The 25,820-nt window shown below is 35.3% G+C and overlaps 1 protein-coding gene across 1 annotated transcript in view; it reads left to right on the top strand.

Moving 5' to 3' along the window:
- TRAPPC9 (trafficking protein particle complex subunit 9) overlaps positions 1 to 25,820 on the top strand; it is a 1,041,075-nt gene that overhangs the window by 772,625 nt on the left and 242,630 nt on the right. The gene's annotated exons all lie outside the window — the stretch shown is intronic.

The raw sequence follows: 25,820 nt of genomic DNA, 5'->3' as shown, positions 1-25,820 counted from the left end.
AAAATATTATTTTAACCTAAAATCATGCTTTACATGTTTTTCTTCTTGGGGGGGTGGTAATGTGCTTACAAAGTCTCTTTGTTTCTAGGGAGAAAAAGATGGGACAGAGATGTCATTTACTGTATTTTATTGCAGTCTCCTATTCAGTTTATAAAATAGGATACTGTATTATATATTTGAGGCATAATGATTTCCCATCACAATTGTGATAATTACAGAGCATTCTGTTGTAGGGACACACACAGTGGAAATGGTCTTTAGACAGGATCAACAATTAGCTCTCTGAAGAATGAATTGCCTTTTTTAATGCCTGAAAATTGTGTCTGAAAATCCACATCAGAGAGGAAGCAAGAAAACCCATCAGCTTTATTATTTTAATTGCATGGAATGTTCACTGAATTTGTTCTTTACTGGCACTGCAATCAGAGTACTGGATGTGAAGTCCAAATCAATCACATTTAGCTGTGTGATCTTGGAGAAATTATTTCACACTAGCCTACTCCCTTTTCTATAAAACAAAGATGTTGATAATACAGTGCATACCTTACAGGATCATGAAAATAAAAAATAGCAAAAAACTATGCAATAATTAAAGTGTGGAGCTATTAATACATAAGTACTTCTGAGGTTTCATCAGTGTGTGTATAATCTCTACTAACAGAAATTGCACCCATTTTATATTAAAAGACTGTTTTCTGAATCTATATGACCAGTTTTAAAAAAACCAGACCTTTCACCAGGTAATCATGTTTTGGTAATAAACCTCTCTGAACTTAATCTGATCAGAAAAACAGTAATCCATCTGACCCTTTGTAGTTGACTGATGATGTTGGGTTTTTTTGGTCCTTAGTTCTCAAAGAAGACTATGACATCAGAGAGGTGATGCCATGACAACATAAATTGGATTTGAGTAAGAGGGTGCTATGTTAAGTCATCAGCCTCCCTTTCTCCTCCAGAGTCACCTGGGTCCAGTGGTCAGATATGGATCAGTATAGCTAGAAATGGCCCTGGATAAAAGGCATCAGGGTTAAGTGACATGCCCAAGGTCACATATCTAGTAAGTGTCAAATGTCTGAGACTGGATTTGAACTCTCATCCTCCTGACTCTAAGACCAGTGCTCTGTCTGCTGCATAGCTGAGTAGGTCTTGCTAGAGTGTGTCCTCACATGGAATAGTTTTCAAGAACCTGGGATCTCCTGGATACTGCAAAGAATCCTCAAGTACATTGGGACAGTGGAAAGTGCATCATATTTAGAGTCAGACCATCCAAGATTATTCTTCTTTCAGCTCTGCTATGATGTGTATTAGCCATGTTACCCTGGTCCAAGTCATTTAAACATTTGAAGCCTCAATTCCTATGTCATCTTTAAAATGAGGGGATTACACTAGATCACAGCTTCTTAACTTTTCTGCATAATGAACACCTGGTAGTTCGGTGAAGTCAATGGGCCCCCTTCTCAGAATAATAAAACTCATAAGATAGCAAAGGAAAGCAATTATTTTGAAATGCAGTCAAAAAGAAAAAGGGTTTTGTTTTGTTTAAAAACACCTGTAAAACTCAAAATGAATAAAATCTTTCTTTAAAAAAAACACATCTGTAGACTTTTTGCTATCTATTTCTCATAGGTATACTGCCTGCAGCAGTCCCAAGTGGAAATTCCCAAGCAGTCAACTTCACAACTTTTGTTGTTCAATCATTTCAGTCCTATTCAACTCTGTGCTGACCCTATTTGGGGTCTTCTTAGTGAAGATACTGAAGTTATTTGCCACTTCCTTTTACAGTTCATTTTACAGATGAGAAAACTGAGGCAAATAGATATTAAGTGACTTACTCAGAGTTACACAGCCAGCAAATATCTGAAGTCATATTTGAATTCAGATCTTCCTGACTCAAGACCCATCTCTCAATCCACTGAGCCATCTAGCTTCTCAGAAAAGGGTTTTTTTTTAGTACAAAGACCCTTGAGATCTTTGTGGATCCACATATTCAAAATCTTTTCACTAGATAATTCTTAAGACCCTCCTTTCATGTCTAAATTATAAGATCATAGGCTGCCATCATTGTTGTCATCATCATTATTGTAATAATTCCTGATTATTGACAGTACCATTTAAAAAAAATTCCATCAGTATCCCTCAATGCTTATAATTACAATCTTAATTTGTACTTAGACTGTACTTGGCAGCTTGAACTTGATTTACCATTAGTCATTTCAGTATTCATTTTTAAGAGTAAGTGTATTTTGATGTTAAAATTTAAAAAAAATGTTTTTGTGGATTATTAAGACAATGAGGAATATTGATTTTATTATAATAAAGAAGGAACTTGAAAAATGAATTTGATTAAAGAAGGCAGCATGGTATAGTGGAAAAGTTATAATTTTCAAGCAGGAAAGGACCTAGAGAGTAATTGGCAGAACCAATATTCAAGCTTCGAATACTCTTATTCTAAATACACTTTCCATCACATTAACCTATTATTTTCACTAGACTTGGAATCAAAAGACCTAGCTTTAAATTAAAATTCTTTAGGGAGAGGCTAAAAGCATAAATCCAGCAAGGAGGCTTAGAGTAATACTCCATTTGAAAGGTTATGAGCATTTGACTTGGAGTAGTAACTGAATGAATGTAGAGGAGGGAGTAGATGTAAAAGATGATATGAACACAAACCAACAAGAACTGCCATTTAATTGGATCTGGAAGATGAGAGAGAAGGAAGACTCAAGAAATACTCTGAGTTCATGAGTTTCTGGAAGAATGATGGACCCTTGAAAAATAAGGGAAGTTTATTTGTTTTTATTTTATTTAAGGCAACAGGGTTAAGTGACTTGCCCAAGGCCATACAGTTAGACAGTTATTAAGTGTCTGATCCGGATTTTGAGTTTTACAATTTTTCCCCCTTTCTTGCTTCCCTCACCCCACCCCCTACAGAAAGCATTCTGTTAGGCTTTACATTGTTTCCATGTTATACATTGATTTCAGTTGAATGTGATGAGAGAGAAATCATATCCTTAAGGAAGAAAAATAAAGTATGAGATAGCAAAATTACATAATAAGATAATGGTCCCCCCCCCCTAATTTGAAGGTAAATAGTCTTTGGTCTTTGTTCAAACTCCACAATTGTTTTTCTGGATAAAGATAGTATTCTCCATTGCAGATAGCCCAGAATTGTCCATAGTTGTTGTACTGATGGAATGAGCAGTCCATCAAAGGTTGATCATCACCCCCATGTTGCTATTAGAGTATACAATGTTTTTCTGGTTCTGCTCATCTTGCTCAGCATCAATTCATGAAAATTCTTTTGGGCTTCTATGAATTCCCATCCCTCCTGGTTTCTAATAGAACAATAGTGTTCCATGACATACATATACCACAGTTTGCTAAGCTATGCCCCAATTGAAGGACATTCACTTGATTTCCATTTTTTTGCCACTACAAACAGTGCTGCTATGAATATTTTTGTACTAGTGATGTTTTTACCCTTTTTCATCATCCCTTCAGGGTATAGACCTAGTAGTGGCATTGCTGGATCAAAGGGTTTGCACATTTTTGTTGCCCTTTGGGTATAATTACAAATTGCTTTCCAGAAAGGTTGGATGAGTTCACAACTCCACCAAAAATATATTAGTGTTCCAGATTTCCCACATCCCTTCCAACATTGATCATTGTTGTAAGGTCTTTTCTTAAGACAAAAGTTGGCAGGATGATATTGAAGGTTTGGAAAAGTAGCTGTAAGGAGGATTATAGAGACATTTGGGGGGAAATAGATTACAGTGTAGCAATTAAGATTCAGTTGATATTAAATAACAACATATTGTATATAACTGAGTGATTTCATCCAGTAATGTTTGGAAGAATACAGTCATGAGCAGAGGTGAAGAATCAGTATTGGACTTGGCAAAACATGAGTCGTTATGAGGGCTAAGATTTAAGAATGGTGGACAAGTGTGTTTTTCTACTTGTTAACTATAGGATCAAGTGAAGCCAAATTAAAGGTGATGGACCGAGATAAAAAAGAGAAAGACCCAGGGGGAAATGAAATGATAAGTGGTTGCAATAGGAAGGGAGAATTGGTTTAAGAAGAAGAAGGAGATTTGGAAGGATAAGAAATTGTTTTTTCTTTTCTTTTTTTCTTTAAAAAAAGCATTTCAGAGTTCTGAATCATGGAGGAAGATCAGTTGGGTAATTATGAGTTTAAGGTGATGAAGGCCCCTATATGGGATGGAAGTAGAATGAGCATGCAGATCTTGGACATTTAAGATTAATAAATTTCCAGGATTTTGAAAAGGTTAACTTTCATACTAAAGCCCCCAATTTGAGGATGAGGATTAAGATGGGAAGGAAAACTGTAAGGCAAGATGAAGAATGATTTAGAAGTCAATATGAGAGGCAGCTAGGTGGCACAGTAAATAGAGCACCGGCCCTGAAATCAGGAGGACCTAAGTTCAAATCCAGCCTCAGACACTTAATAATTACCTTGCTGTGTGACCTTGGTCAAACCTTTTAACCCCACTGCCTTGCAAAAAACCAAAACATATAGAAGTCAATATGAAACTTCAACCAGGATATATACATATATATATATATATATATATATATATATATATATATATGATAATACAGATTAATAAAGAGCTTCTAAGGAAGAGAGGGTATTGAGTGATAGCAACAGAAAAAAGTATCAGAAAGTGGCAGTGAAGCTAAAGAATTATGATGCCTCCCCTTCCCTTATTGCTTCAGGACAGTGGGGATTGGGAACCATGAAAGAAGTTTCACCCCATATTGGAGATAGTGGCCAGAGTTACAATATTTTCACAGCAGGAAGGTTTAAGAGAAAATATTTCCATTACTGCAAGATACTAAAAAAAGTATGAGGATGAAGACTAAAAAAAAAAAAAGTAAGTGTGTTACCAATTGGGGATTTTACAAGCCAAAACAGGAAGGGAGAACAAAGTATGATAGGAAGAATGGGGACTAAGAGATGAGAAATAGTGGCTGAGAAGAGGATTTTCACTTAGAGAGTCTGGTACTCTTAAAACACAGTATTTGGAAAAGAGAAATTAGGAATTTGTTACTCTCAGGCTAGGGAAGTACCATTTGATTGCATCTCGCATCTTCCAAAGTTCTACTATGATAGAGTAATTTAGTAAAATAGGAGAGAGAAAGGAATCTGAGGATGGGCACAGCACATACCCACTGAAGGGGAGAGCTCTGGAACTTGAATAAACTCACATTCAGTTTCTTTTCCAAGATAGTAGTGGGGCGGCTAGGTGGCGCAGTGGATAAAGCACCGGCTCTGGAGTCAGGAGTACCTGGGTTTAAATCTGGTCTCAGACACTTAATAATTACCTAGCTGTGTGGCCTTGGGCAAGCCACTTAACCCCATTTGCCTTGCAAAAACCTAAAAAAAAAGAAAAGAAAATTCCAAGATGGTAGAGGATGATTGTTGTATAAACAAAAGGTACTTGGCAAATTGTACTTGGTCTTAGATTATAGTTGGGCCTATTGTCAGAAGAGGATCATAAAGTTAATTGTGACAGGGGGCCTGGTCCTTATAGAGTCCTGGAGGTTACAGGCCTGGGGTCTTTGTGCTCAGTAGTTATGAAGAAATGAGGTGTTGTGTTGATATTTTTTACCTTGAACCCTCACAGCAGCATAATAATCTGGAAGTGGATGTTGTTTCATGCTTTGACCTGGTACCCTCAACACCTTGAATACTTAGAACAATACACAGCTGGTGTTTTATTAATGCTTGTTAATTGATTATCACCTTTTCTAGTAATCAACTCCATCAGACTCTGTTTTATGGCAATGAGAGATTCGAGCAAGGCTGCAACTTCAACTGGACTCCAGCTCTCTTCATTGAAAGGCCACATCTTTGTTGATTTTTCTTACCCTTTCCAATAAGCAAGTGTTTAGCATTCTGGCTTGATAGCATGAATTCAATTCAATAAATATTTATTAATTGGATATTATATACCAAGCATGATGTTAATCTATGGGTAAACATTTATTAATCACCTATTGTGTATAGGCATGAGGTAGGGGGAATACAGAAACAAAAATTAAATAATTCTTATTCTCATTACAGCATGCATATAAAATATATAAAATAAATAGACTTATTATCCTGATGTTGCTTATCTATAGTAATCAGGATGTAATTTTTATGTCTGAGGGGAAAGTTGAGTATTAGGGGAAAATGATAAGAGTCAGGTGATCAGGTAATAAAAGAATGGAAGGATTTGGGGAAGGGACCACCCCTTTCCTGATCTGACTGTACCTGAGGTTAGAATGTCCTCTGTTCAAAATCAATGAACTAAACATGCAACTAAAAAAATTAGAGAAAGAACAAATCAAAAATCCCCAAATACCAAATTAGAAATTTTAAAAATTAAAGGAGAAATTAATAAAATTGAAAGCAAAAAAACTATTGAATTAATAAATAAAACCAAAAGTTGGTATTATGAAAAAACCAATAAAATTGATAAACCTCTCGTCAATTTGATTAAAAAAAAGAAGAAAACCAAATTGCTAGTATTATAAATGAAAAAGGTGAACTCATCACTGAGGAGGAAATTAAAGTAATAATTTGAAATTATTTTGCCCAACTTTATGCCAATAAATTTGATAATCTAAGTGAAATGGATGAATATTTACAAAAATATAAGTTGCCCAGGTTAAATGAAGAAGAGATTAAATACCTGAACAACCCTATCTCAGAAAAAGAAATTCAACAAGAATGTCCTCTGTTCATGCCACTATCCTTAAAGTTTAATTCTTAAACCACCACCACCACCCAACTCTACTCACAGCTATTTTAGTTCTGAGTATTTTTTATTAGTTTTTTATTTTTTTTGTTTTTATTATTTTATTTTTATTATTTTATTTATTATTATTTTATTATTTTATTTTTATTAGTTATATTTTTAGTAGTTTGCAGCTAGGTGGTGCAGTGGATACAGTACAGGCCTTGGAGTTGGAGGACAGGAGTTCTAATTTGTCCTCAGACAACTGACACTAATTAGCTGTGAGACCTTGGACAATTCACTTAACCCTGATTGCCTCTCACAGGGCCAGCTCCAGGCATCCTGATCTGTATCTATCCATTGGACCCAGATGGCTCTGGAAAAGAAAGTGAGGCTGATGATGATTTAGCATAGCACTCCCTCACTCAAATCCAGTTCATGTGCTTGTCATGACATCACCTCCCTGTTGTCATGGTCTTCTTCAAGAATGAAGGACAAGGGGCAGCTAGGTGGTGCAGTGGATAGAGCACCGGCCCCAGCTGGAGTCAGGAGTACCTGAGTTCAAATCGGCCTCAGACACTTAATAATTACCTAGCCGTGTGGCCTTGGGCAAAGCACTTAACCCCATTGCCTTGCAAAAAAACTAAAGAAAAAAAAAAGAATGAAGGACAGGGGGTTGCTAGGTGGTGCAGTGGATAGAGCACCGGCCCTGAAGTCAGGAGGACCTGAGTTCAAATTCGACCTCAGACATTTAATGATTACCTAACTGTGTGGCTTTGGGCAAACCACTTAACCCCACTGCCTTGCAAAAAAGAAGAACAAAGGACAAACATTATAACATGGAACAAGGAAAAGATGTCATATCAGAAGTAATTTTGCCATAGGTGTTAAAACTGGAGGGATGCTGTTCAGTGTAGTAGGAAGAGCATTGAACCAGGAGTCAGGAGACTTGAGCTCTGTTTCTGATTCTGCTTTTATCTGAAGTTGTAATAATAATAATAATCACAAATATCTCAATATAGGTTGTGAACTACACTTTGATATGTTCCCATTCAACCTTCACAACAAACTTGATAACTAAGCAAGAAAGTGATTATTAGTATGCCTGTTTCATAGGCACTGTCTAAGGTCATATAGCAGGTAGGTATCAAAATCAGGACTTTCAAGGTATTCAGTCTTGTAAATTCACTAAGTTATGTGACCTTGAACAAAAATAACTTAACAGTTTTGTAGCACTCCAAGATTATTTTTTCCTCATAATGCCCTTATGAGGTAAATACTTGTCAGTATTATTATCATGATTTTACAGGTTAGAAAAAGGAGGCTCTCGGAGCTGAAGTGATATTGTCACAGAGCTCTGCTCATTGTCAAAGAGGATTTTTACTTCTGATTCTCTTTCCAAGATGCTTGCTGCCCATGTTGCCCTGGCTCTTAAGTCCCTGTGGTTCTTTGGGTTTCATTTTGTAGTTCTCTAAAAGAAATAATGACAAGGTTGAGGCTGCACAAATGAGTCCATTTCACCCTCTCTTCTCCAAGGGATCTTGGCCTCTGTCATTCTCTTACGATCCCTTTTCTTCAGCCTCATCCTGTCTATTGGCTGCTTCCTTTTTGCCTATAAACATGTTCATGTTTCACACCCCAACTTCCCCAGCCTTTGTAGCCAAACTCCTTGAATAAGCCAGCTACACTAAATACTACCACTTTCTCTCGCCTTGCTTTCTTCTCAGCCCTTTGCAGTCTGACTTCTGACCTTATTTTTCTATCAAAACTGCTTTCTTCAAAGTTACCAGTCTGAACTCAATCTACATACTAAATCCCATGACCTTTTCTCAATCTTCCTCTTCAACTCCTTTAGGCAGCCTTTGACGCTGTTGACCCCCTCTCCTCTTTGAGTGGCTGGTATACTGATAAGAGTGCAGGCCCTGAAGTCAGGAAGACATGAGTTCAAATCTGGATTCATACTCTGACTAAATCTGCAACTCTGGACAAGTCACTTCACCCCAGTCTGCCTCGGTCTCTTCATCTGTAACACAGAGAATATAATAGTCCCTCCTTCTTCTTGGGGTTATTGTGAGGATCAAATGAAATAATATTAAAAATCTCTTAGCACAGGGGCTGGCATATGGTAAAATGGGAAATATAAATATTAGCTATCATTATTATTATTATGGCTACTCTTTTTTTTTTCATTCTTTTGTTTATTTAAGGCAATGGGATTAAGTGACTTGCCCCAGGTCACACAGCTAGGCAATTATTATGTGTCTGAGTCTGGATTTGAACTCAGGTCCTCCTGACTCCAGGGCCAGTGGTCTAGGCTACTCTGTTCTTGCTAGGTTTTTGGATACCATTCTTTCCTGATTCTTCTCCTACCTATCTGACCACTCCTTCTCACTCTGCTTTGCTAGGTCTTCATTCAGACCATGCTTTCTAACTAAGGTGTCCACTTGGTGATCTCATCAGCTCCCATGCATTTAATTACCATCTCTAAGTTAATGATTCTCAAACCTACTTTATCCTGCCTAAGTGATGCTTACAACAATCCAGGAATCATGTTATGTCTTTTACAATTATTATTATTATTATTATTATTATCCTACCTATCTCTGCTGACTTCTAATCTTATATCTCTAGCTGCCTTTTAGACTTCTTGAACTAGATATGCAGTAGACATTTTAAAACTCAACATATCCAAAATGCAACTCATTATCTTTTTCCCTAAAATCTTCCCCTCAACTTCTCTTAACTGTCATAGCAGCACCATCCTCCTAGTCCCTCAGGCTCACAACCAAGTGTCATCCTCAACTTCTCTCATGCTCTCTGCTCGTTTCAATCTTTTCCAACTCTTTTTAATTCTAGTATCTTCTCTCTGTCAGTTCTTTCCTATATATCCAGTGTATAGCTTGTTTTGTGTACATGTTTGCATATTGTCTTCATTAGGCTCCTTGAGGAGGAATTGTATTATGCCTCTTTTTGTATCCACAGCATTTGGTACATTACCTGCCCCCTTGTAGATGGTTAATAAATGTTTATTGAGTAATCTAGAAGCCAAGAAATTTGGGTTTCCATATATATGTGTTTGTGTGTGTGTGTGTGCATACATACATATATGTATATATATATGTATATATATACATATATATATATATATATATATATATATATTTGGTTTTCATTCAGAACTATGGGTTAGACCTTGTCACAAGAAATTTATTGTAATGATTTTGACAGGCTCTTTTTTTTTTAATGTTACCAAGGAAGATTCATAGATATGGGTCCATGGGGGAAAGGTTTTCTCCAGAATATGATGGAAAAACAAAAGGCATTAATATTTTTTTAAATAATTTATCTGAAAGGCCCCTCCCAGTTTAGGAATCCTGTGAGTATGAGGAATCAAGTAGATTGACCAGGAAGGCAGTGTTGTATAATGGAATGAATACTAGACTTGGAATCAAATCAAAATTCACATGTTAGTACTTATTAGCTGAGTACCCATGGGCAAGTAACTTCACCTCTCTATGCCTTATATTTCTCTTGTGTCTAATAAGAGAGTTGAGCTAAGGGAATCTCTAAAGTCCTTTATAACTGTAATTCCCTAAGATTTACTTCTCTTCTGCCCAGTTAAGGTACCAACACATGTTGAAGCAAGAAGCTCATTAGAAGGGATCCAAAGTTCACAAGTCCTATAGCCCTGACATGTAGAAATATCAAGGATTATTCTTATTTCTGTGCTATTTTGACTTCCTTTTATTGCTGCTCTTAATCTTGCTCTTGCTGCTCAACTGTTTATTGAGTAGTGATGGGGTTTTTTTTCAACATCTGGCTATTCCAGGTCTTTTCCTTCATGCGCTCTGGTGAAATCTTCAATGATCTGCACCTAACTAAATGAGGGAAGCTTTTATTAACAATAAAAGTACAAGGAATACTTACCAACTGGCAGAGCTCACTCCTGGGGAACAGTTATTTGTGAAGTGGAAAGAACTGATTAATTAACAACTTCTAAGCACTTACTCTGTGTTGGACTCTGCTAAATGCTGTAACATAGAGACAAAGGAAAAAGCCCCATGAAACTTAGATTCTGAAGAGAGAAACATGAACATATTTAAGTATTTACGTTGAGTATTCAAAAAGAATAAATATAGTTTGGGGAGCACCCCAGGAGATACAGGATCAGAAATAGCTTCATTTAGAAGGTAACTCTTGAGCAGAGTATTCAAAGAAACCAGGCACTCCAAAAGATGAGGCAGGAATGCTTTCCAGGCATGGGGACAGCCAGAGCACCAAAACAGGAGATGGACTCATGAGGGAAGAGTGTGCAGAACTACAAGTATGATTGGATTGCAGAGTGTGTGAGGAAAGAAATAATGCTTAAGGATCCAGGAATGGTAAAAATGAATCAAGATGTGAAGGACTTTAAATGACAAAGTATTTTATATTTTATCCTAGAGTTTACAGGGAGCCGCCGTCATTAGTTTAGTGAGGGTAGGGGTCAACATGTTCTGATCTGTAGTTTGGGAAAATCACTTTGGCAGTTCTGGAGAGAATTAAATAGGATGCTGAAAAACTTGAGGCAAGGAGATGAAACTAGAGTCTACTGTAAATTTAGAGTCAGAGAATCTGGTTTTGAATCTTCCCTCTATCCTTAGACTCAGGGCAAGTGATTTCATGTACAATTAAGCAGCACAATGGGCAGCACCAGGCCTAGAGTCTTAGGAAGACCTAAGTTCAAATCCAGCATCAGACACTTAGTAGCAGTGTGATCCTTGGCAAGTCATACTTAACCCTTTTTACTTCAGTTTCCCCACCTGTAAAATGAGTTGAAGGAAATGGCAAGCCAGTATCTTTGCCAAGAAAATCCCTAATGGGATCATAAAGAGTTGGACACGACTGAAAGGACTGAACAATAAAAAGTGAATTCAGGTTTCTAGGTCTCAGTACCTAGCTTCTCCTCTTCTTTTTATATAATTGGCAGAGCAGCAGCAAGTATAGACTACCGGTAAGCATTCACTTATCCCCATCTTATGCCTCAGGCTCAAAGATTTAATACCTATCATTCTGGTCATGGGTGAGCTCAATGGTCTCAGGGTCCAGGAAGAGCTTAATAAATATTTGTTGTTTCACTAACTTGTTCAGTAGCATATTCACAATCACAAGAGCAACAATATTGAGGGAATACTAATCCAGAAAAAAAAAAGATTAACAGATCTCTTGAAACATTTCAGGAGAGAAGGAGGCAAGGCAATCCTGTCTTGTATATTATTGTGGAACCTATCTATGGGGTTGAAATATAGATAGCTTGGGAATCTAAACAGAAGGTCTACAACACCCCCTCCACCACCACCCTTCTCAAATGTAAACTCACCTGATTGCCAGGCAAAACAAATATTTAGCTGCCCTCAAGTCACTTCCCTGGCCTATTAGTTTGATGTTCTCAGATTGGCAGGCTTTCCTTCCACTTTATTTATTTGGGTAGCCATAGGGTGTAACTCTGGGTAACCTGGGAGATCTCATTGTCTTCCAGGTGTGCTTGTGGAGGAGATGGACCCCCCCCCTCCATCTTCCCATCAGGGAGTTGAACAAATTATGGTTTAATAATTGACACACAGACTTGAGTACGACTGTATCAATTGTTTGTAAAAGATGATTGATCAAAAAGCAGCTGGAGCCAGAGATCCTCTTTACAAAGTCTGCCGCAGAGCATTAACCATTATCAGAGTGGAGGGAGGTAGATTGAAAGGTTATGGCTAATCCAAGTTCTCTACCACTTTGGCTTCTTTTTTAGTGCTGTAGACATCTTGAAACTGTTTTGATCAAAGATTTGGGCCTTATACAGATTCTGATCCTGTCTGCGTAGCTAATTTTTTTGTGTGTAATTTGGGCTAACTTAAGCCACCATAAAGCATTATGTAGTATTGGTTTGGAGTCAGAAGACTAAATTTGTACTTGAATCTTGGTTCTGCTACTTGCAGTGCTTATGATTGTATCTGTAAAAAATATTTCTTTTTTTTTGTTTGTTTTTAGTCTTTGTATCCTCAGCATTTAGCTTAATGACTCGCAAATTTGAAATGTTTTATAAATATTTGTTAAATCATTGAAGTTTTTGAAAGTTTCTTCTCTGTAAAATGAAGGATTCAACTAGATTATGACTACAGTCCTTTTTAACTTTAAATTCTCTTTTTTTATGGGTCCTATTTTACTCCTGACTCTGCCACTGATTGTGTCTGACTATAGACAAGAATGTTTCTCTCTCTGAGTTTGGCTTCTCTGTGGAAAAACTGTGAGATGAAGGACTAAGAGATCCTAAAGATAATCCCTTTGGCTGTAATGTTATATAATGCTGTGAATGATGCTAAAACCCATTGACAATTTAGAATGGAATACCTCAGTGTGCTAGGAGCCAGAAGATCTGTGTTCTAGTTCTAATATTGCCATTTATTTTTGAAAAAATGATTTAAACTCTTAAGGCTTCATTTTTCTCAACTGCAAAACTGGGGTGATACCTATCTTTCTTACCTCTTAATGTATTACTAAGCAAGAGTAAAGAACTAGGACTTTGTGAAAATCAGGGTTGTTGATACTACTGTTGTTTATATATGGTATAGAACCCATAGTCTAGAGTCCTATTAACTAAGTAATAACTGGGAATTCAGTATCCTTTGGCAAATTCATTTGGGAAAAATGATCCTATTGGGGAGGTGGAATGTGTGGATTGGGATCCATGTGATTGCTTGTTTCCTGAGTAGCTGTACTATTCCTTTCTTAGAATTAGTATTGTCAATAGAAGCATTTCTCTAGACCCTTAGGATCTGAAAGCCTTTGAAGATGCCTCTTCCTCAAGGAATAGGTTTAAAGGTCCCATAAGAAACTTCTTTTTTTTTAGGGTTTTGCAAGGCAAATGGGGTTAAGTGGCTTGCCCAAGGCCACACAGCTAGGTCATTATTAAGTGTCTGAGACCGGATTTGAACCCAGGTACTCCTGACTCCAGAGCCGGTGCTTTATCCACTATGTCACCTAGCTGCCCCTCATAAGAAACTTCTGATCTAGGAATTACTCTCACACATATTTGAAAAATACCCTCTCTATGAACAAAAGAGATCCTGGATGATTGATTCATAACCCTCTGCTATGTTCCTCTTGCCCAGGGCCAGGAAGTGTAGCATGTTAGTAATAGAATTTTCACTGCCTCAAATGAGTGTTAGAAGTCTTTCTCTAAGCATGTCCCTTAAATGTTCAGTCTTTAGAAGGAGAAAGGAAAGGAAAGGAAGGAAGGAGAAAAGACCAATCATGTGCCAGCCAGCTAAGTCCCAGGTCCATAGCCAGTGTCTAAAGCTGCATCCAAACATCCCTCTTCTTGACTCCAGACTAACAATGTATGTCACCACCTTGGTAGCACTTTTTTTAGTTCTGGTTCTGCCTATTAGGTTCCTGAGTTGGCACTGTGAATAGAGTTCTGGGTCTGGAGTTAGGAAGACTGGCATCCAAACATGGCCTCAGACTCATCCTAATTGTGACACAAGGCAAGTCATTTAACCTCTATCCATCTCAGGATTTTTAACTGTAAATTGATGTTAGCCGTAGCACCTACTTCCATGTTTTTTGTGAGGAACAAAGGAGATGATATTTATAAAGCATTTAGTTGAGTATCCAGCACATACTAGGTACTCAATAAAGCTTTCTTTTATTCCCTCCCTCCGTCCTTTGTTTCCTGTTTCTCTCTCTCTCCCTCCTTCTCCTCCTCTTCCTCTTCTACCTCCTCCACTTCCACCTCCCTCCTTCCTTCCTGCCTTCTTCTCTCCTCCACCTCTTCTCCTCCTTCCCTCCCCTTCTCTCTCTTCCTCCTTCCCTTCCCTTCTTCTCTCTCCCTCCTTCTCCCTCTCCTTCCCTCTGTCCTTCCGCCTTCCTTCCTTTCCCCCCTCCTTCCTTCCCTCCTTTCTTTCCTCCTTTCCTTCCCTCCCTTATTAATTTGAGCCAAGATATGGGGGTGAGGAGGGAGCAGGAATGTGGTTGGAAGACAACGCAGAATTTGGAGAAAGAAGATGACAAGCTAGTGAAGGAACGTGAGGATTATTGGACATGTCTAAGCTAAGTCCATTCTGAAGATAGAGACAATACAGGGGCAGCTAGGTGGCATAGTGGGTAAAGCACCGGCCCTGGAGTCAGGAGTACATAGGTTCAAATCCGTCTCAGACACTTAATAATTACCTAGCTGTGTGGCCTTGGGCAAGCCACTTAACCCCATTGCCTTGCAAAAACCTAAAAAAAACCCCAAGCAAACAAAAAAAAAAAGATAGAGACAATACAAATGTAAACTAGAAGAATAAGCAGGTGCTTTTAGCTGGGTATTCACAAGTATGCAAATAAACCACTCTTCTTTGTATGTCATTTATCCATCTGAAATGTTTCAGCAACCCTGAGTGAAATGATCATACAAGATAATATGTGTGAAAGCAATTTCAAAAATTATCTTCTCTATTCTAATGTACCTTGTGTAAAGAATAGTGGTTTAGAGATTTTCATGCTTAACTTTGTCAGTAACTATCAGTGGTCTTGAGTAATCATTTTTTTCCTTTGAGACTATAAAATATATTGTTGAATAAGTTGGGTTCAGTTGTATAGCATTAAGCATTTTTCCCATATCTGTAACATAAAGGGGTTTTACTGTAGCATTCTCTAAACTTCCTTCCAACTCAGGTATTCTATGTAATATGCTCTCTCAATATCACTTTTCTAAGGTTCCTTTAGCTTTAACATAATTTGTTCCTATAGCCTGTGTCTTGAGATTTCTTTTACTTTACATATTCTTTGAGCCCTTGAAAATGCTGTGCAAGTTAAAGGATTGCTACTTATTGATTTGCCATAGAGGAGGGTTCTTGACAGAAACTAGATTTTTATAGGAAAAGCTGACTTCCAAAATGTTATCATTAGAAGATAATTTAGAAGATAGAATGTTGGATTGATCCTTAGAACATGGAAATAAAGACCATAGAATGTCAGAGCTGGATTTTAAAATATGGAATGTTAAAAGTTTTATAGAAGTTCCTAGGTTACTGCCTTAGATCCTAGAATTTAAGACAATGACAATGAACTTTAGATTATAGAATGTTATGACACAGAATTTTAATGCTAATGTGTACATTAGAAAATATATTAGAGTATCAATAATGACATGCAGTAATAAAATCACTCTTTTCTCCAGCTTATTAATATTTCTTCCCTCCCTCCCTGCTCATGATTACATTGTTAGGGAATGAGATACTGGGATCAAGACCTATTCTCTATCCACTAACACATTGTCTCCTAGGTACCTTAGAACACAGAATGCAGAAGCTAGCAAGGACCTTTCCATTTTCAGCCCTCTGATTTTCATATGAACAAATTGGATTATTAAAGATCAAAAAGAAAGTCATTACTGACTATCCCATTTAAGCTATCTTATGCAGTTGTGACCATCGATTAAATCACTCAGGGTGATAACTGCCTGCTTTCACTAGATTGAATCATACCAAATTAATTATTAAATGTCTGATCTGTATCTTGGTTTCATTGGTTATACCAAAAGAAACATTTTTACTAAGAACATTATATAGCCATGGATTTCAAGAAAAATGTTTTTTCCCCTGAGGAAATTTGTTTCTTAAAACTAGGCCCTCTCTCCATTCCACCTGAGCTTTTATAGAGTTCAGGAAAGGTCTCTGAAAGAGAAGGATGAATCTGAGAACAACTCAGAGGAACTGTTTTGCTTACAAATCGAACAAATGAAATATTTACAAATGGACAAGGTTTAATGAACTAGCAAATATAACTGTAATAATTGAAACTACTCTCCAAAATTACCAGTGATCTCTTAATTGCTAAATTTAATGGTCTTTTAAAAAATTCTCATCTTGGGCAGCTGGGTTGCACAGTGGATAGAGCACTGGCCCTGGAGTCAGAAGTACCTGAGTTCAAATCCGGCCTCAGACACTTAATGACCTGGCTGTATGGTCTTGGGCAAGCCACTTAACCCCATTGCCTTGAAAAACCTAAAAAAAAAATTCTCATCTTTCTTAGTATCTCTGCAGCTGATCACACTATCAATCACCCTCTTCTCCTTGATACTTTCTTCTCTCTAAATTTTTATAGCACTGCTATATCCTAGTTTTCCAACTTATCTAAACACTCCTCAGTCTTCTTGCTGTATCTTTATTGAGGCCACATCTGTTAATCTTGGGATGGCCCCAAGGTTCTATCCTGGGCCCCCCATGTCTCTCAATGCCATTTCACTTGCTGTGGATATGAGATAAACATAAGAAGTAAATGCAAAAAAAGAGCCTTAGAGAAAAGTTTGACCTGATCAAAAAGACAGAAAGACTATAAGTCTATATAAATCCCAAGATGTATAAAACATAATAACTGTTAAAATGTTAACTAATGAAGAAAAATTGTAAAGTATAATTAATAGCTTGGAGTTGAACCTTACACAATAATTAGACTCCTTGAAAATTAGCATGAGTCAAATAGAAAATGACAGCCCATTTATCATCAAGCAATATTAGAATAAAATCAAAGACTTTTAAAAGTAAGAAAATATAAGATCATATATCATCAAATACAAATGACATGGAAAACAGATTCAGGATATTTAATTTAAGTATTTTTGGAATCACTGAAAATCATGACTAACAATAAATAAATGCTGTATTTTAAGAAATCCTAAGAAACATTACTGGTTGAATGCCCCTAGGCAAGTTACTTAACCCCGTTTGCCTCAGTTTCCTCATTTGTAGAACCAAGTAGTGAAAAGACGAGTTCATGTACTATAATCTTGAATGTGTCACATCATCTCAGTTAATGTTATCATTTGTAATAGCAAGGGTTTGACAAATGATCTCAAAACTTTGAAAATGTGAATGAATTAAACAATATAATTAAACGAAAATAAACAACCGCTTGGATTTTTAAAAACCCTACAATATTCTGCTCACAAGACATGCATTTTAAAAAATGAATTCATACACAAAATGCATGTCTTATGAGCAGAATATTGTAGGGTTTTTAAAAATGTGATGGAAAAATTTATTATGCATTAAGTGAATCCCCAAAATAAGTAATAGTTACACTGTATGATGAAACAAAAAAATTTAAAATATAAAAACATGTAAACCAGGAAATTACATTATTCTGAAAATTGTCATAGTCAACAAATATGAATAATAATCCCTTAGCATCCAAATCCATAAGTCAACGAATAAGCAAAAAAGCTCTAAAAATTAGAGACTAGGTAAATTTGACCAAATAGTTGAGCATCCATATTCTTATAAGAATCCTTATATGAGTTAGGAGAATAGTAAGTAAAACTTTGCTAGTAGGGGACCTCAATTTTCTGATCCCCAAATAAAAAAATTCTAACTATAAAATAAGAAAGAAGTTGAGATAATAGACTTTTAGAAAAGTTAAGTGTGATACAGCTCAGAAGGAAATTGAATAGGAATACATAAGAGTATACCTTTTTCTTAGCTGTACATGACACTTTCATAAAAATTCATAAAAAAATGAAAATCTCAAAACCAACTGCAAAAAAGCAGAAATATTTAACATACACTTTTCAAACCATAATGAAATAAAAATGACATTTCAATAAAGGGCCTTGGAAATATAGATTAAAAGTTAACTGGAAACTACATAATCTAATATTTTTTAAAAGTGAGAAGGTCAAAGAACAAATCATAGAAATAGTCAATAACTTCTTTAAAGACAATGACAATGAGACAGCATACCAAAATTCTATAGATTGCAGTCAAATCAATACTTAGGGGGAATTTTTAAAAAAATCACTAAACACATACTATTAAAAGAAAGAGCATATTAGTGAATTGTGCATGGCTTTTTTTAAAAACCCACAAAAAATTTTAAATTCCCAGTTAACATCAAGATAGAAATTTTGAAAACCAAAGGAAAGTAGAATGAAATTGAAAATTAAAAAAGAAACCTAATAGACAGATAAATAAAACTAGGATTTGAGTTCGTGGAGGAAAAAAAACCCAATAACATAGACAAACCATTAGTTAATTTGATTTTTAAAAAAGAAAGAAAAAAACCATAGGTCTAGTATTAAAAATGGATAAAATGAATGTTATACCAATGACCATGAAATTAAAGAAATTGTTTTGCCCAAACCCAACAATCTAAGTGGCATTGTTGGATATTTATAGAAATATAAATTGCACAAATTAACATAAAGAGAAAAAGCATACTAAATTATACCTATCTTAGAAAAAGAAATTTAACAAGTCTAAGAAATTATACTCAGGAAGTGAATTCTACTAATCATTTATAGAACAATTCATTATAACCCATATATATATGTATACATATATGTATACATACAAACACATACACACACATATTATATATATATATATATATATATATATATAATTTTAAAAATAGATTAAAAAAAGAATCCTACCAAATTTCTCCTGTGGAACAAATGTTTTTATGATATCTTAATCAGGGAGAGCAAAAACAGAGAAAGAAAGCTATAGAGCAATTTTCCTAATGAATATTAATGCAAAAATTTTAAATAAAATATTAATAAGATATTACAGCTATGTATTAAAAAGATCATTACAAAGACCAAGTAGGATATATATTGACAATGCGTGATTAGTTCAATATTTAAAAACTTTAAGCATAACTCACCATATCAATCACAAAAACCTATAAAAATCATATTATCTCAATATTTGCAATTTTTTGATAAAGTTCAAAATCCAGTTTTATTAAAAACACATGAAATCAGGGCAGTTAGCTGGCAGAGTAGATAGAGCACTGGCCCTGGAGTCAGGAGGAACTGAGTTCAAATCCAACCTTAGACCTTTAGACACTTAATAATTGCCTAGCTATGTGACCTTGGGCAAGTCACTTTGACCCTATTGCTTTAAATAAATAAAATTTTTTAAAAACACATGAAATCATAAGAAGAAATGGAGCTTTTTCTTAAACTGATAAATAATATCTATCTAAAAATGTAAAGTAGCCATCTTTAAAGGGTATAAACTTGAAGCCTTTCCAGTAAGATAAGTAGTGAAGCAAGGATATTCATTATCATCAGTATTATTCAGTGTTGTATTAGAAATTCCAACTGTAATGATAAGACAGAATATAAAGGAATTGAAGGAATAAGAATAGGCAGTGAGGAGATAAAAGAGGATTTGATTATTTACTAAAGGAACACAAGAGAATTAACTAAAAAATTAATCAAGAGATTTAGCTATTCTGATCAATACACCGATTCAAGACAATTAAAAGACACTCGTGGTGAAAAATAATATCCCCTCCAGAGAAAGCACTGATGGATTATGAGTGCAAATTGAAGCATAATTGTTTTCTACTTTCTTTATTCTTAGGAATTTTTTTCTTGCAAATGACTAGTATAAAATATTTTATATGATTTCATATGTTTGATTGATATATCATTTGCCTTCTCAATAGGTGAGTAAATGAGTAGAGGAAAGTAGAAATTTGGAACTTGAAATCTTACAAGGAAAGGTTAAATGAATTATAATTTTGAAAAAATAAAAATATAAAATGGCAAAGCCATCAGATCAGATAGAGATCTTAAATGACCCAATCTCAGAAAAACAAAAAGATCTAGTTGTAATAGAACTCCAAAGAAAAAATCTGTTCCTGATGAATTCAGCAAAGAATTGATCTAATTTAAAGAAAAATAGATATGCATAATTCACAAACTATTCTTAGAAATTGAAATATACCCTACCAAAATCCTTTTATGAGACAAATATAATTCTTATAGCTAAATCAGGAAAAGATAAAACGTAGAAAGAAACATATACACCCAAATAAGTAATGACTTTTGACTCAAAAAGTTTTAATAAAATCTTGGCAAAATGATTTGTCCACGAAATAATTCATTTTGACTATATTAGATTCTATACCAAAATTGTAAAGATGATTCACCTGTAAGAAAACAATATAAACCAAAACACCTAAAACAATATGATCATTTCAATAGCTGCAGAAAAAGGCCTTTGTCAAAGTGCAATTTTCTTTTATACTAAAAAATCCTATAGAGGCATAGAGGGATGTTTAAAAATTTCATATCTAAAATAAAAAATAAGCATTATATGCAATATGAATACACTAAAACTTTTTCCAATAAATACAGGAGTAAAACAAGGATGCTATACAATAAATCAGTATAGCTCTGGAATTGCTAAAAACAGTAGTATGACAAGAGAAAGAAATTGAAGCCCTAAAGATAGAGAAGAACTATAACTATTCCTTTTTGCTAATGATATAATGGTTTATTTAGGAAATTTCCGGGCCTTAGCAAAGATATAAAATAATCCGTTAATTACTTCAGCAAAATTGCAGGCTACAAATAAATGCTCAGAAATAAATAGCATTTCTATGTAATAATAACAAAACATAAAAATTAACAATAGAATCATTCCAAATAATTATGCCATGCATAAAATATCTAGGTATCAGACTAAAAATTTACCAAAGTCTGGTATAGATTTAATTACAAAGTACTCCTTACAGAAATGGAAGACTGGGGGCAGCTAGGTGACACAGTGGATAGAGCACTGGCTCTGGTGTCAAGAGGACCTTAGTTCAATTCCAACCCCAGACACTTAATACTTACTTATATGTGTGACCTTGAGCAAGTCACATAATACCAATGCCTTGCAAAAAAACAAACAAAAAAACTTAAAAACTCAGAGAAATAGAGACCATCTTAAATGCCTTGATGACTATTCAGTGCTCCTAGTTAAGCCATGCCAATATAATAAAAATAACAATATATCAAAATTAACTTATATGTTTAATGCTATGTCAATCAAATTTTCAAAGTGATACTTTATAAAATAACAACAAAATTCATTTGGAAAAACAGAAGTTCTACAGTACCAATGAAAATGATGAAAAGAATTAGGGATGAAGGAAGAATAGTACTTTCAGATCTCAAAATTTATTATAAAGCAACAATCATCAAATCCATCTGATATTGGTTAAAAAAATTGAACTGTTACATCAGTGGAACAGTTGTAAGGGGAGAATCAAACATAATTCAGTTCAATTAAGTTGAAAACATAAATTACTTAGAAAAATTATATTTGATAAAAAATACTGGAGAAATTGCAAAGCAGTCTGACAGCAGTTTTCTTATACCATAGTCCTCAATACATTCTAAGTGACTATATGGCCTTAATATTAAAGGTCATACTATTTTAAAAAATCAGAAAAGAAACACATCATATTTCTCTTGTAGCTATTGTTTGGAGATACATTCCTAATGAAAGAAGAGAAAGCAATAATTATGAAAGGTAAAATAGATAACTGATTACGTGAAATTTCATTTTCTACACAGATATAATTAATGTTTCTAATCGGATAAGATGGAAATTGATCAAATCTTTTTATCAAATTTCTCTGCACTTTGGCCTCTTAGTCTTTCTAATGAGAACACAGACCTCCCCATGCTTGACGCAGGACACTTGAGCTAAATTTTTTTTCCTGTTTCTGGACCTACTATGCTATTTTCCATATACCTCCAAGCCATTTTGCCCCAAATATACCATCCATTGTGTACTCCTTCTAGCTTTGACTCCCCTTTATGTTTTGTCATCCTCTTTTTAGAGTCTAATCTTCTTTAAGATGGGAACTGTCCTTCTTAATGTTTATCACCTAAACATATTGCACATTGTAAATACTTAATAAGTATTTCATCATTGATTTATAACCCATCAAATAAATGAAGAGACATATTCATCTCTCTTCTCTCTCTCTTTTTTTTTTTTTTGCAAGGCAAATGGGGTTAAGTGGCTTGCCCAAGGCCACACAGCTAGGCAATTATTAAGTGTCTGAGACCAGACTTGAACTCAGGTACTCCTGACTCCAGGGCTGGTACATCTGCTGCACCACCTAGTCACCCCTCTCTCTTCTCTTCATTAGACTGAATGTTATTCAGTTGATCCTCACATGATATAAGTTATAGGCTCTTACCATTCCGCTTGCCCCTTGAATGTGCACTAGTTCATCATTGTCCTCTAAAAGGTGGCTTCCAGAATTGGTTACAATGCACCATATTTAAAATTCATGACCCCTTTTGGACTGAAAACTCTGCCTTTCTTAATTGCAGCATCAATTACTTAATTGCATCTCTTAATTACTTTTTGTACTATGATGTCACATTATTGACACACATTGATCTTGAAGTCAACCAAAGGTCATAGATCTTGTTTTATGAACTTCTATCCAGCCACATTTTCCCTTCAAAGGGATTGTATCATACCTGGAAATCTACCATCAAAAGTTACAAATTGATGAGACAAAACCCCAATATAATTTTAACTTCAACTTCAGATGTCTGCAAAATGTTTAGTATGTAACAAATCTGTCTCCAGTATTATATGGTACATCCAGTTCTATTCTGCATGGTAAATAATGAGCTGGCCTTCTGTGTGTGAAGTCAGCATCATCTCAAACAGCAAAAATTATCTAAGGAGCCAATATCTAATTTGTTTTTAACCCAGAATGCTTTGAATTTTCGACAGATAAAACACACGTGATTTGTACATGACTTCTGTGTAGGTATGCATTTCTCTGAGATGCCAAGTACCACAACTCCCCAAGTTGGAGTCAAATGAAGTGGATGATTCTAGCACTTAATAGCTATTTACCATGAGCCAGTCACTTCCCATCAAATCCTCATTTTGGAGGTAATAATACAGTGGTATCTACATAGGGTTGTTTTAAAGATCAAAATATATAGCTGTGAAAAAGGAATGTGAGGCAACATTTTGAGTTTTACTTGGGGACACATCACTTACAGTATAGTTGGAAGACTAACATTTGATTCTTAGCCTTCCTATTTCCTATTTATTTGACCCTGGACAAGTAATTTTTCTTTTTCTGAACCTTATTGCTCTAATTTATAAAATAAAGATAATTATATAAATTATAGTTTTAAAATAGTGATCCTGGGGCAGCTAGGTGGCGCAGTGAATAGAGCACCGGCCCTGGAGTCAGGAGGACCTGGGTTCAAATGCGGCTTCAGACACTTAATAATTACATAGCTGTATGGCCTTGGGCAAGCCACTTAACCTCATTGCCTTGCAAAAAATAAAAAAAAATTTAAATAAAATAGTGATCCTAGGTTACATTATCTCAAAAATTATTGAGGGATGGAGTTAGGAAATAAAGGCAAAGCACTTTATTATTTTATTATTGAATTATTATTAAAGCTCCTTGCAATAATAAAGCTCTTAACAAATGTATTTATTTTTAGTCTATCTTATTCATATGAATCCTTCTAACTCTCAATTCAGGAACACCAAAACTTAAACCCAAACATTTGGGTTGCAAGGAAGAAATATCATCTAACTAAATAAATATTTAACCAACCAATAGGAGGTGGAATTTGAGTCCTTAAGGCAAAGTATTCCTTGTTTCAAGCTGGCCTTTGAAAATACCACCAGCAAACTATCAGCATATGGTTCAGACCTTCTAGACAAATGTGACAGGTCTTTGAAAATGGGGGAGGAAGGTGTGCTAAATGGCCCCTAAATCTAAATCCCATTTTCCTGTGATTATAATTGGTTTCACCCAATCATCCAACAAACCTTTATTAAGCTCTTACAGTGTGCAAGTATTGTAATAGTGTAGGTTATATCACACGTTTCAGAATGTCTCTGCCCACATTCGTCGATAAATAACTTGCTGCATTAGAAGAAATGAAATACTGTGAGTTAATGAAAACCAGCTGTGTTAACTATAGTTGTTTATATGACCTGAGCTTGTGCCTAATTACTTTCTCTGGCCTGACATATTTAACTTCCTCTCCTTGAAGGCATGTGTGTGGTGGAAAGGAAGATCTCTTTATCAGCTGGGAGAAGTTATGTAGAAATCTGCTAGTGGCTGGGTGTCCCATTCCTCTGACAAGTATTACTGCTGAAAGAGCTCTTATGGTGGATGAAAAATATCATACATGACATGCATGTCTCTATTCAAATAAGTATGAATTTTCAAACTCAACTCTAATATGTCTAAATATTAGACATCCATATGTCTTTGTGACATTCAAGAAGATAAACTTCCACATGACATTCCTGCTAGTGAAGTTCATTGCCATTATATTTTTCAGGGAAAGAAAAAAAAGTGTCTTGATGAGATAGAGATGTCTCATCCTTTCAGTAGAGTAAGGTGAATTCCAATAGAGTAAGGTGAACTCTTAAGCCTTTTCATATTCTTTGGTATAATATTTACTTACATTTATACTGTACTTTGAAGTTTGCAAAGCAGTTTACATATATATCCCCAGAAGAACTCTGAGGTAAAAGTCAAAAAAGTAATAATATTCATGGCAAAGTAGCATTTATATAACCCTATAATGTTTGCAGAATACATGTCTCATGTAGTCCTGAACAACAACCTTGTGAAGTATATTCCCCATTTTATAGATGAAAAAATTGAGACTGAAAACTTCAGTGATTAACCCAAGGTCACAGAAACTAGTAAGTGTTGGAGATAGATTCAAACTCATATCTTCTGGGCTCCAAAGTCCTACATTGCCCTATACTGGACGGAGTCAGAAGGATAGAATTCAAATCCCAGCACAGAGATATAATATGTGTTTGACCATTCCCATTTACCAGCATGAATAATTGAAAACTAACACTCTGTGGTTCTTCTGTATTTTAATTTTTCATTTACCTGTCTCTCCCTCTTTCCTTTTCTCCCTCTTTCCCCTTCTTCCCTTTCCTTCTTTCCCTCTCCCCTCTTCCATTCCTTTCCTCCTCTTCTTCTTCTCTCTCTCATCCCTCATTTCCTTTCTTTGTTTTTTTCCTCCTACATTTTCCCTTGTTTAAATCAGACATGATTTAAGGACACTGTTTCAGGTAAAGGGGTGTATTTTGCAATACTACCAATTCAGAATTCCATAGCAGATGAGTCTCATGCTTCTTTTCTTTCCTTTCCATGTGATATGTTGTGCAGTTTCACCCATTTGCTAACAGTAATCACTCATTCCTTCATTTGGGATTAATTATTGCCTAACAAGGTGAAATA

The sequence above is a fragment of the Macrotis lagotis genome, chromosome X (assembly GCF_037893015.1).
Source record: "Macrotis lagotis isolate mMagLag1 chromosome X, bilby.v1.9.chrom.fasta, whole genome shotgun sequence".
Classification (NCBI taxonomy): domain Eukaryota; kingdom Metazoa; phylum Chordata; class Mammalia; order Peramelemorphia; family Peramelidae; genus Macrotis; species Macrotis lagotis.
Note: the sequence above shows the minus strand (reverse complement) of the source record. Positions and strands in the feature narration are given on the sequence as shown.